Source organism: Dipodomys ordii, unplaced genomic scaffold, assembly GCF_000151885.1.
Source record: "Dipodomys ordii isolate 6190 unplaced genomic scaffold, Dord_2.0 Scaffold28, whole genome shotgun sequence".
Lineage (NCBI taxonomy): Eukaryota > Metazoa > Chordata > Mammalia > Rodentia > Heteromyidae > Dipodomys > Dipodomys ordii.
Genome location: NW_012267244.1, coordinates 4,466,872 through 4,476,593, shown reverse-complemented (window position 1 = coordinate 4,476,593; position 9,722 = coordinate 4,466,872).

Here is a 9,722-nt window from a genome sequence, read left to right as displayed (position 1 = left end):
GATTTTGTAGCTAGTCAAGTGATACAGGGTTATTCAGGGAATTAGAATACCTGATTCTGAGAACCATGGCTTTGATGTTGATATGGAATCATATCCTGGAGAAGTATCATTAAAAGAATGACTGGTAATATACAGGAAAATATTACTGATCTGAGGCCTTCACAGACTGTGAAAACAAATGGCTGTCTTAAACTGATATCCAAAGCCAAGAACACTCTCACCTCTTAACAAATAGGAGTTGATGATGCATAAGCCAATTTTCAAAAGTTAACAGTATGTTACTCTGGTTCCTTAGGGTCGATAACCTGAGACACTGAGACTTTAATAAGGACTCTCTTCAACATAGCACTCTTTCTTGAGTCTACCCACTTTCCTTGATGTAGAGGGTATATTTCCTTTACTTTAACTTTGTTTTGTATTACATTAATAAGTGTATTTTTTAAGTACCCTTTGTGTTCAGCCTTGAATTCTTTCTTTGACAAGACCAGCATTTCCTTCCCCAAGACCTGGTAATCCAAATTTGGTATCCTAAGAGCCACATTGGAAGAATCAATAGAACAGAAAGGACAATGCTAATTATCTAAAATACATGGACAGTCTATTTATTGCCTATCAGTATGTATTCTGTGTGTCCTGTTCTTCTTCTTAAGAGTTTGTGTTAATGATTGTGATCTTACAGAACTTTTCTTCAGCCATGAGTGCAGACTAAATGTCTACCAAACCAAGCTTGTGATATTATTGAAGATCATATAATTATCAGATAGTTTATTGGTATTGTAGCTATTTTCTCCAGTATTCAATATAACAGATCTATGGTGAGCGTCTGAGATACATGATATTCATTGCTAAACATGGTAGAATTTTACTTTTCAAACTGTAGTATTTATTTCCCCTGCATCAGAAAACTTCAGAGGATATACAAAAATATCAAATTGTGACATGTGAAACCTACTTACCAAGAATAGTTATGGTTGTAGTCTGAGAATCAAAATCTACCAAATACACATTCAGTGTTCACAAATTAAAATTTGACAGTTTCTAAAGGACATCAACAATGGGTTTCTCAATTGTGGCTAAAGAATACAATATACTTGGGAAAAGCAGTGAAGAGAAGACAGGAAAGGAGAAGAGTAGAGATGAAGGGAGTAGAAGGGAGATGATGAGACCAAAGAGGAATAAAGGAGTGGAATGGAGTGGAAGAGAGGGCAGGGAAAAAAAAGAAGAGGAGAAGCCTTTTTAAACTTCTTTTTAGGGTGAATGTTTATATGCATCCTAGATTATCAATATCTAGAATAAGACATGGAAATCTGTAATAATTAAAAATACCTTCTCTTAGTGCAGAAATTTTCAAAAGAGAAATGAATAAAGAATTTTATTTTGAATAAAAAATCATCAACAATATACAATTATTGTTAAAAGTCAATAGGTGAAGTTTCCAGAAATCTTAGCATCCTTGGGGTTTGTAGTTTATTGTTTATGTTAAAAGAAGCAATTGCTGCTATACATGTAGCATGAAGTAATATGGCATGTTTTTTAAAGGTAAATGTATGTCAAAGCAGCTTAATACAATACACATAGAGAAAACATGAACAATGATTTTGTTCATCTTATCTATCATATTTCTATATCCTTCTTTAAAAAGATTTATTGTGATATTGTGTGTTGTATTTAGATTGAATGAAGTATGAAATACTTATTAGAATTTTAATTAGAAAGCTTATACTCTAGAGGTATTCCTAGAAGTGCTCTTGTTTTCAAAATCTTAATTAACAATCAAGGCTTTGGTAAATTAGCATGCTTTCAGAAATGGGGTTATATTGGTTGCTCTAGTGACTAGCATAAAATATTAGGGTCTGAAATTAAAAAGTATGTGAGCTGTGAGGTTGAATTCCACACTTCTATGCAATTAGTACCATAATTGCTGGGAGAACAAGTTAAAGGTGGAAATCTTAGTTTTTAGCTCATGGTTTCAGAGGCTTCATTCAGTTCATGGTTGTTTGGTCCCATGAACTTGGGAAGAGGATCTTGGCCACAGGAGTATATGTCTAAAGCACTTTCTCACAATATGGTGACAGCTGTTTTGACTAGGGTTGGATGATGTGTACTCTCCTGATGGCTAAAATGTTTGTATATTTTTGGAAAGTTCTGTTCATTTATCCCTTTAGTGACTGAGTTGTTTACTTGTTTGGTGTTTATTTAGTTCTTTTCGGTGCTGGTACTAAGGCCTGAACTGGATACAATTCCATTGGCCAACAATGTTCGCTATTATTTTCTGAGCTATCAGCATCAAATTTAGAAAGCCATTCCTTGCATTTACATCTTAAAGTGTTTTCATTATATTTTCCTGTAGCATTTTCAAAATTTCAGATCTTACATTAAGATCTTTGATCAGATATCAAAGAGATAGGTATAGACTTTTATACATTGGAATGTGGTGGAGGAGGTTCAAAGTATACTGAGTATATGCATGGAAATATCAGAACAAAACCTTATGCTACAAATGTGTGTTAACTCAGAAAAAAAAGTGGTACCAGAAAAGTTAGATAACTAAATAAAGGAGTATAATACTAATAGCAAAAAGAAATATTCACACAAACTGAATCCACAAGGGCTTAACTGAGAAAGGACTGTTTAGGGTAGAGCACCATTCTGCCTTTCACAGTGGGTTGACATCTTTTCATGATTTTTTTTTCTGGAAAAACCATTACCCTCTCTTGCCTTTCAATGCTAGCCCTCTCCATGTAGTCACATATTTGATGTTTTCTTTCAGATTCATTAAAATGCATGATATGAGTGTCATTAATCCGTGATCTTCCCATGATCACACATACTGTCCAATCTGGCCTTCCATATTTGACTGAACTCTGAGACTATGCCCAGATCCTTTCATTGTTCTTTAAATATTCAAAGGAAGTGGAAAATAGGAAGAATAGATGTAAGATTGTGTTAAGCAGAGTAAGCACACACCCCTGCACACATAACCCACTAGTGTTCTGTCTTCAGAAAACAAAAATAATAAAATGTAAAGAAAACAATTGGTATTTTGAAATACTGTCAGTGTTGAGGATAAGGCCATTTTAGTGGCAAGTAGAAGGCATATTTGAAAGTGATTTATAAAAAAATTAATTAATAGCCAAGGAGGACAATTACTACATCTAGTTGTCATTCTGCAAGTTACTTATTTCTGATAGTTACTTCAGATATCAAAACAAATATCAATATCCCTGAAGAACATTCAAACAAAAAAAAATCAAGTGGCTTTAGTTAAATGCTGGCATTTACATGGCCAGTTTATGAAAGCACAGAGCATTCTGGGATACACAATATGCTGTACATGCTATCCTATACAATTCACCAATTAATTCACAGGACAAGTTAGGGAATGCAATTACAGATAGACAGCTGGAATCAGGAAGGAAAAAAAGAATTAATTTGTAAAATGAAGCCAATTCTCTATAATTTTATATTTTGTTTTATTTGTTTACATTCCACAGTTTTAACCAGCTTAATTTAAAATGATTTTTTAAAGCTTAGGTTGAGGAATTAACATAATCAGAATGAAACTGACTGTAATGCTTTTCAGATTAACTTAAATCAAGCATCTCAAGCAGTTATTCTTCAATCATTTTTAAGATGTGTGATGCACATGCAATGGATTTGAATATCTTTCTTTAATGATATAATCACAATGTTTGAAAACATAAAAAATCTTGCTTAGTTGCATTTAACATTTTCAATTATTTCAATTTCTTTTTAGGATTTCTGACCTTGTTCTACTTTCTCTCTGCTTTCTGAGTCTCAATAACCATTCACAATTTACCAGAGTAGACAACCATGAAATTAATGCTGTGTAGTAGTAATTTACTAATGCCAAAAAGTTTGTTGCTTCATTACTAGGTAATACTGCTAAAACTCCAGGTCCTTATTTTTACTCAATGAACTGATAGATCTATGTAGTCAAGAGTGTAATTCTTTTCACCGAATAATTTTGGTTTAATGAACAAATGAACGCTTTTACCTTTTTCCTCAAATGCTGAACTGGAGAAGAAGGGAGATTATGTGATAATTGCTTGAGCAAAATAGAGCTTCACTTATTTTTACCATCAGTCAATTCTTTTGGATGCATGATTTTTCATCTTGGTTTCAAGCATAAGTATAGGTTCAAATGACTCACAGTATTTGTGTGTATTGCCAATGAAAAGATCATTTAAGGGATTTAGGAACAGCTTTTCTTTTTTCTTTTTCTTGGCAATGCTTTCAAAGGCTTTGTGCATAATGATTTTAGTCATGCAACTTATTCAAGTCTGTGGATAAGGCTAAAATTATCAAGGAAAACATTTCCATATACACTGCGGGGTGGGGGGATCACACAATCTTGGTAAAATAGTCCTTTTCAGCATCTCTGAACCTCTCTATGTAAATATCACTCTAATGAAATCTTCTAGTCTCTAGACTGACCTTAATGACTTTACAGCCTGTAAGTCATATGTGAAACTTGTTGGTGCAACATGATTTTCATATACTAATTCCAATTCTGATTTGTATGTTGCAGTGCAGTTTAAAAGTCCAAAAGGTTTTGGAGCATCAACTAAAGGGAATTAATAACAACAAGAATTAAGATTACATATGTAAAACTGTATAAACAGGAAGACTCAATACCCAGGGATATTGGAAATACTTCACCTCACTAAATTACAAACTATTTAGGGTTGTAGGATCTATAACTGATAGGACTATGATTGATCATGAGACTTCCTCCTTCTTTTTTCCCATTATGTCTCAGGAAAAACCATATCATCATTCAATTTTGTTTGTTCTGGATTTTTTCATCTTACCTTTCTTCTTATCATTATATAAGGAACCAAGTTCTTAGAGATTAAAAAAAGAAAAGAAATTTATATTTTAAATGTATTGAAGTGGAGTGAGTAAAAATGTTCAACAATAAATGTACCTTACTCATGTAACTGTAAACCCTCTTTACAAGTATCTTTACAATAATGTAAAATTTAAAAACTTTAAAAAGCTTAATAAATTTAAAAGTGATGTACAAAAGGGTTCTTTGAAGAAATAAAGGTTTTTCACAACCTATGAAATTTCAAAATTGGATATAGCTTTGAAGAGTATCAAGTTAAATATGATCTATGCCTATATAGACAAAGAAACAAAGATCAAGATTTTTTTTTGGGGGGGGGGTCGGTCATGGGGCTTGAACTCTGGGCTTGGGCCCTGTCCCTGTGCTCTTCAGCTCAAGGCGAGTACTCTACCGCTTGAGCCACAGCACCACTTGTGGTTTTCGAGTGGTTTATTGGAGATAAGAGTCTCACAGACTTTCCTGCCCGGGCTGGCTTTGAACCGCGATCCTCAGATCTCAGCCTCCTGAGTAGCTAGGATTACAGGCATGAGCCACCAGTGCCCGGCTAGATCCAGATATTTTAAGTAGCATTTTGAAATACAGATGGAAGAACACATTCAGAATAATGAGCTGTAATCCTTGACTGTGGATCCACTTCTATTTAATATTTTTATTGTATTTCATATGGAAAAGAAGCTATTAGACACATTAATGAGACAACTGAATGTATGAATGTATGAAACCAAGATATGTGCTGCAGAAGACAAAAAAACTGGAGAAAATAAAACAAGTCATGTCAGAGGAGACATAATAAAATGTTAGAAATTGCATAAACAAATAATATCTTTGGGATAAAAAGATGCCAGTAGTCCAAAGTTCTCTGAAGGGAAATTATAGAAGGCAAGCACTTTTTCTTACTCAAAAGTCAAACGTAGTAACATAAAGACCATTTTTAATAGTGTTATTCAGTTATTAAAATGTGTTACAATGTATTCATCAGTTAAAAAACACAATTAATAACATAAACCTTAAATGCTTTAAGTGAAAATACAGAGCTAATAAATGTATCTTTTAATACACTATTCCATAAAAAGTCCTTCATAGTGGTATGAATATTAAGTTATTGGTTAATTTAAAAATCAAATTAGCATCAAGTGTCAAATTTTCAATTTATTCAGAAATGAAAATACTGAAGTTTCTGTTGCTTCTTTTCAGTAATAGGGATTTAATTCAGGACCTTACACTTTCCAGACAGGCATCCTACTACCTGAACCATACCTCAAAAAAGTACTATTTTTTCTTTGCTTTATGTTCTTTGTGATTTGAACTCAAGACATCACTTTTACTGGACAAGCACTGTAACCGTTAAATCATGTCCCAAACCCAAAGTTAAACAAGGGAGAAATAAGGCTACTAAAACACTGTGGAGAAGTCAAGTTTGGGCTATTGTTAATCAATAAGGGTCAAATTCAGACATAATTGTTTTCTTGGTTTTTAGGAAAAAAGAGGAAACTTGGAAAAAATATGGAAACTATACTGAAAATAAAGGGAAGAGAAATTTTATATGGTCTATTGAGTAAAAAGCAATTTTACCTTTAGGCCAAAAGGGAACCCTACTGCATTGTTGGTGGGAGTGAAAACTTGTTCAGCCACTTTGGAAAGCAGTATGAAGGTTCCTCAAAAGACTCCACATAGAGCTCCCTATGACCCAGCAATCCCACTTTTGGGCATTTACCCAAATGTTCACAAACAAGGCCATACTAAAGCTACCAGCACAACTATGTTTATCGCAGCATTATTCACCATAGCTAAGATATGGAACCAACCCAGATGCCCCTCAGTAGATGAATGGATCAAGAAAATGTGGTATATATACACAATGGAATTCTATGCCTCCATTAAAAAGAATGACACTGCCCCATTTGTTAGGAAATGGAAAGACTTGGAAAATTATATTAAGTAAAGTAAGGTAGGCCCAAAGACACATAGGTCCCATGGTTTCCCTAATTTGCAATAAACTAGTATACGTCTAGAACAAGCAGAAAAGGTCAGAAGGTATGTACATACTACCATATAAAATGATGCTTAGCAAAATATCCTAAGATAGGGAAAGAAGAAGTTTTATCTTTGTTGCTGTTGTTTTAAATGTACTTATAAAGTACTGTGTGATTTTTTTTGTTTCTGTTGTATGTTCTTCCCCATGATATAACCCCTGTTTTCACTGTATTTGATTCTGGTTCCCTACATCTTGAATATACATATTTCCTCTAATTTGGGCAGGGGAAGGGAAATAACAAAATGCTGAAACAAGGATACACGTTGGCCCATTGTAACAATGAGATGGACAAGACACTATGTGGAAAACGAACTTTACAACTTTAGGGAGTGGTGGAGGGAGGAGGTGGGGAGGTGGGGGGGGAAAGGATGGTAGGGGAGAAAAACAAAGTAACGGTAACAATGCTTGATGGGAAATGTACCCATTGCCTTACTCATGTAACTGTAACTCCTCTGTACAGTATCTTTACAATAAAATATGTATTATAAAGTAATTCTGTTTTTATATTTCACCATACATATTTACCTGAATATCTTTAATGACCATATGAATTTGTTTTCACAAGTTAGGAAATTAATTCTGCTCAAGTGACCAGATGTTTTGCTGTAAAATGGCAGAAATTTCTATACAACTTACATTAATACCCAAAATGATCAAAAATCTTGATGACATTTTTAGCTCAATATTTTTCAGTATATTTACATTATATCTATATTGTTCATTTGGAAAATTAAGCATCTGAAATCCTCCTTTGAAAATATTCAACTTTAGCGAGTCTTAATAGCAAATGCCTGTAATCTCTACTACTTGGGAGATAAAAGTAGAAGTACCATAGTACAATGTTAGTATGGGCAAAACGTTAGTGAAATATCTGAAAACCAAACTAAAGCAGAAAGGTTTTGGGGTGTAGCTCAAGTGTTACACTTGGAAAACACTAGTACCACTAAAAAATCACATATGTATATATGCATGTATATTTGTTTTGTGGTTGTTTGTTTGTTTGTTTGTTTTTTTTCTGTTGTGGGGCCTGAACTCTGAGCCTGGGTGCTGTCCCTCAGCTCTTCAGCTCAAGACTAGTACTCTATAGCGCCACTTTCGGCTTTGTCTGCTTATGTGGTGTTGAGGTATACAACATAGGGACTCATGCATGCAAGGCAAGACCTCTACTACTGAACCACCTTCCCAGTCCTGTATATGTGTTTTTATGCATGCTTATATGTACACATGCCTATTTTTATTTAGGTATATATTCATCCATATATTTGCATATGATAGATACATGCACAGATGTACACATATACACATCCACACTTAAGGGATAAGGGAAAGTGTTCAGAGAAGGATAAGAGAGTCATAGAGCTAGTGAATATAATCAAAGTACATTATTTACATATATGGAAATGTCACAATGCAACCACTCAGTGTATGCAATATGTTACTAAAAACTTTATAAAGAAGTAACAAAACCATTTTCCCATTTATTATAAAAGGATAGAATTAGCCAGTGGCTCACACCTGTAATCTTAGCTACTCAAGAGGCTGAGATCTGAGGATAGTGGTTCAAAGCCAGCCCAGGGAAGGAAAGTCCATTAGACTCTTATCTCCAATAAACTACCAGAAAACCAGAAGTGGCTCTGTGGCTCAAGTGGTAGAGTACTTGCCTTGAACTGAAGTCCTCAGGCACAGCACCCAGGTGACAAAAAAAGGATAGAATTAGCAACAAAAGAACATTCTGGAGATGCCTAGTGTGAGTGCCACCTGGCATGCCACCTGCCAGCATGCATATATGCCCTCATTCACCAATGTGGAATCCCCCTGAACTACATAGTTCAATGATTTTTGTAGAGCTTTCATTAAATGGAAACTATTCACACTTGTTATTTCCTCTCAAATACGTTCTACATGATCAGCTGCTACTACAGGCCTCTGTGTTTGATCACTGATTCAGGCTGTTAAATGAGAGTTAATGGAGGCAGGAAGCTAATAACTGTTTTCTGTGTAGTGCAGAACGACCTAATATTATTTCCTATTGTTATGCTTGTACTTGTGAGTCATTCAGGTCACTCTCAACAAGATTTTCAGTACTCAAGATCAGAGAATGTACTTTTCCTTCTGTGTCCTCAATATGTCTAATTCAGGAAGATTACTCAAAACGCAAAAATTAATTGAAGTAATATCTTCCATACAGTTTTAAAACAACTAATAAACCTTCAGAAAGCCATAAGACTCTCAGTATAACATTTGATAAGGATGTGCTGTATTGCAACCTCTATGTGCTACTTAATTGTTACATACATTGTCCCTTTTCTATAGCTCTGCTCTTTCTTCTATTTACATCATTGCTGCTCTGCCTCAGGCACAAATTACTCAAATCAGCAATCTTGATGGATGTTTTTCATTCACTTTCACACAGTGAGAAATTAGGTCAGTTTAATTTTTCTCATGGAGGAATATTATTGCTTATCCTATCGCTAATAATAGGGTCTATCTTGGAAGTAGAGTTATGAAAATACAATTTGGGTTAAAAGACCATCTCCAGTTCTTCAAAATTATACATATGCTAAAAACATATCTCTACAATTGGTCCTGGTGATTTGTTGGTGGTGATGTGCAAGAAACTCATGCCATGATTAGGGAGAACAGATTTGGAGAGATTTTTATTTGGGGCTTTATAATAAAATATTTTACCTCTCAGTAAAAGCTATGTCAATTTAGATGTCAAATTAAGAAAAATACTTTTTTATTAAAGAATAACCCTGAGGAAATAGGTCCTTATTAGCTGTCTTAAGAAAACAGAACAACAATTTAACACAA